The following is a 4304-nucleotide window of genomic DNA, read 5'->3' on the forward strand; positions in this document are numbered from 1 at the left end:
GATGTTCCACCTGCATCACTTGCTCAATCACAGCAACACAAGGATCCCCCCCCCCCCCAGCCTTCATCAATTGATATGGCCACAAGCTGGAAGCAACAGGCTAGGAGCTGCCCGGCTCCCACCAAGCACCCCTACCTCTGCACCAGCTGTGGTTGACATAACAAGCGCAAGAGGGGCCTGCAGGTGAGGTAAACAGGCCCAGGGTGCCAGGACAGGCTTTCTTTAAAGAAGCAGGTGCTTTGAGCTTCCTAGACGGCTCACAGCCAGCAGTTTCCCCCTGTTGGAAATTGGGCTCTCCCTAATGGTGACACTTGCCTCCACACTCAAAAGGGGTGGGTGGGGGGAACTGACCAGATAGTCAGATAGATAAATGGGAGGTTGTTAGCAGTTGCACCTCTCCCTTCGTTTCCTGCCCTTTGATGTTTAGAGCTATATTGTCAGGGACAATATCCTCTTCCTACTCTCTTCCCCCTCACCCTCATCGAAGCAAGCCCTAGGAGCCGGGCTCTTCATGAGCTCAGGCCTTGCCACTCCAGAGATGGAGTGGAAGGCAGGCAACTTCTTTTATATCTAAGGAATTAGCTAGATAGATTAGGATAGGGGACCCTGTATGTCCTTTCCTATCCAAAGTGTATTTCCACAATAAATGTATTTAGTTTGATTAGAGCAAACGACTGCTCCTTTTATTTTCACACACGCATGTGTAGCTTCTGCTGCTGCTAAGCTTAAGGCACTCTGCTAAATATTAGGAATATGCAACTACGCACATTCCAACACCCCCTACACCTCCTTATAAGGAGTATAGAGGGTGGGAGCACATGGAGGATCCCTCCTGGCCAGAGAGGAAGAGCATGATGTTCTTATGTTCTTATGATGGTGAAAAGTGCAGACAAGTGGCATCCAATTTATGGCGACCCCATGGGGGTTTCAATGCAAGAGACATTCAGAGGGGGTTTACCATTGCCTGCCTCTGTGGAGGGACCCTGGACTTCCTTGGTGGCCTCCCATCCAAGGCCAACCCAAAGCCTGACCCTGCTTTGCTTCTGAGATTTGAGGAGATGGGGCTGGCCCGGGCCACCCAAGCCAGGGCAGAATAGCTGCAGGCAGCCAAAAGGAGAGAGTCCTCAGGGAAACAATGAGAATACCATGTTTGTTGGGCAATAAACTATTGCCTTTATGTTGACTTTGGTGTGCCCTTCCTATGATTGACCCCTAACTTATCACAAGACCCAGCCTGAGTCAGAAATCCATGGCCCATCAGTGGCTGTTAGCAATGACCATTAAAAGAACCTCGTTCCTTGTTCAGAGCTTGTGAAACCGACTGGCTGTTTTGGGACAGGTGCAGGACTTTCTGTCCCCAGCGCTCAGCAGGCCCGCTGTCAAAGTCCACCTTCTTTCCCTCGCCCTTCTGCTTCCCATCACATCCTGTAACAACCCTGTGGCGCTCTTTCCTCTGAGGGTCTAGACAGATTCTCTCCTTTTGACAAGCGCTCCATCTGCCCATCTCTTCCTAAGGAGCTACACTTATTAAACCACACTAACTGAATGACGCTTCTCGAGAGCCATCCATCAGAAGGATCCGTCCATCCATTTTTCTGCTGGGCAGAACACAATTAGGACCAAGCGGCTGTAAATCACCCCTGCGCTCCCGGTCGGACGGCTGCCGTACCGGGAGTTGCTGTTCCAGCCTAGGGAGAGGCCCGCTGGGCTCTGATCACATTTCCTCGCCAGAGGTTAAGCCATGACGGGGATGACAAATTGTCGCCGTTCTGTCCCCTCCGACCATCCCATCCATCTCTGTGCGGATGGGACGAGTTATTGCATCTCGCCGGGAGTGGAACAGTGCGAGGCCATCGCTCAGTGTCACCCTGACAAAGAGAGGTGTTAATGACCCCCCTGGTAGGGCAGGCCGAGCTCGTTTGTTTCGGTTAGGCTGCTGGTGCCGCACTTGTCAAGCTGCTCTTCCACACACAAGCTACGTTCTTGGGGTGTGTGTGTGTGTGTGTGTGTGTCCCAGTTTGGGCTCTCAGCCTCCCCTCCAATGTTGGCCATACACAGGAGACCATGAAGAAGCATCCTGCTCTTGGTCCTAGCCCAGTTGCCCATGGTTGAAGCGAGCACCCCCAGGATGCTGCCACATTACGATGGTTCCGATCGGCCCAGAATGCCTACTTGATTGTGAGCCCACCTGCACATGCCCAAGGGGGGTACTAAAACATCCCTAGGGCAAGCTGAGCCAGGGGCCCTGCAGTGTGTGCAGCGTCACAAAAGCCCTGCAGCTCACATCCAGCCTTATGGGATGTTAATGGGTGATGCCTCCCCCGGGGCAGGGCTTCATCATGGCAGCTGTGTTCCAAGCCCAGTGGATCCTGCCGCTGCATCAGCACCACAAGGCTTACTTAACTCAGCCTTCTGGCCACCTGCGGCCCTCCAGAGCAGCAGCCCAAGGGAGCTCGCCTAGGCAGTCTCAGGGCCGCTTGCTCTGCCCCAGCTGGGAGGCTCCCCATTGCCCAGGAAAGGGGACCTCACCCAGCCTGACCTTTTGAGAGCAGGCCGGCCAGTGCCCTCTGGTTTGGCATCGAACATCATTGAGAGAAGTGGATGGGCTGGGAATTCATGAGTCTTGGGCAGTGAAGGGAAAGGTCCTTGTGGGGCTCCTCACTCTCCTTGGTGGTCCAACCGCCCTCTGAGTGAGCTCCACCACAGGCCTCAGAATGGAAAGGAGAGGGGGTTCCCACCAGCACCCAGTTCCTCTTCCTTCCCAGAACTGGCTCACCCTAGCTCTCTCTCTCTCTCTCTCTCTGCCCCACCCTACATGCACAGTCCTTCCTTCCTCCCTGGCCTGGGTTGCACTTTCCTGGCCTGTTCCTGCCCACCCACCCTCAGTCCCTGCCAAGTTGCCCAGTTTCCTTGCCTGCTGCTCCGAAGCCTCTGCTACCTCCAGCCTCTCCTGTCTCCGCCAGGGCTCTTCCCAGCCAGCGCAGCCTCCAGAGAGCTGGGGCTGGTCGCCGCTGCCTCCTTGCTGCCTCCTGTTGTGGGTGTGCTGCCGGTGAGCGAAAGGTTGCCTTCTGTCTGGCAGTGCTCTGAGCGAGGCAGCTCTGCTCTGTCTTCAGGACTCGGTTCAGTTTTTTCCTTCTAGCACCTGAGAAGGCACTTTTGAACACTGCCATAGTGTCTTAGATCTGCCACAAAGGTGCTTGACTTTTTTGAGGTCTAGCAAACAGCACTGGACTCAGACTTCCAAGCAAGGCCACCCCATAGCTCAATACATTATAATATTGGCTATTATACCACTGAGCTATGCACCCTCCACAACTAATGAGTACCTGTCTGTAATTGTATGCCGCAAGGTGGCAAGATATTATTAGAAGCTGGGGACAGCCAATGAAGTTGATGGGCAGTAAACTCAGGGTGGGCAAAAGGAAGTATTTCTTCCAAGAGTAATTTGCAGAACTCACTGGATGCAGCGATGGCCACTTGCTGTAGCTGGACTAGTCAGATTCATGGAAGAGAGGTCCATCAGTGGCTATTAGACATGATGACGAAATGGATCTTCCATGTTCTGAAGCAGCACTGGTGGACAGTGCTGTCAAGTCGCAGCTGATATATGGCAACCCCGTATAGGGTTCTGAAGGCAAGGGACATTCAGATGGGGTTTATTTACCTCGGTGTAGCAACTCTTGCCCTGACCTGGATGTCCCAGGCTAGACTGATCTCGTCAGATCTCAGAAGCTAAGCAGGGTCAGCCCTGGTTAGTATTTGGATGGGAGACCACCAAGGAATACCAGGGTTGCTGTGCAGAGGAAGGCACTGGCAAACCACCTCTGTTAGTCTCTTGCCATGAAAACCCCAAAAAAGGGGTCGCCATAAGTCGGCTGCAGCTTGACGGCACTTTACACACACACACAGCAACTCTTAGACTTTCTTGGTGGTCTCCCATCCAAGCACTAGCCAGGGCTTACCCTGCTTAGCTTCTGAGATCTGACACGACTAGGCTAGCCTGGACCATCCTAGTCAGGACACTGTCCCTAGGCTGTGAGATATATTCAGAGATATTCAAATAGCTATATCGTTTGGGCAGGAGATTGCTGGGAGTCAGCAATGTACCATTTCCATTTCACACCGCCTCTCTCCACTAAGGAAGTCCAGGGTTGCTGTGCAGAGGCAGGCAATGGCAAAACCCAACTGAATGTCTCTTGCCTTGAAAACCCCACAGGGTCGCCATAAGTCAGCTAAGATTCGACGGCACTCCCCCACCACCACCACCACCAGGCTTGTTGCAGGGCAACCCATTGGACTGCCGC

This window comes from Euleptes europaea, chromosome 9, assembly GCF_029931775.1.
Source record: "Euleptes europaea isolate rEulEur1 chromosome 9, rEulEur1.hap1, whole genome shotgun sequence".
NCBI classification, from domain to species: domain Eukaryota; kingdom Metazoa; phylum Chordata; class Lepidosauria; order Squamata; family Sphaerodactylidae; genus Euleptes; species Euleptes europaea.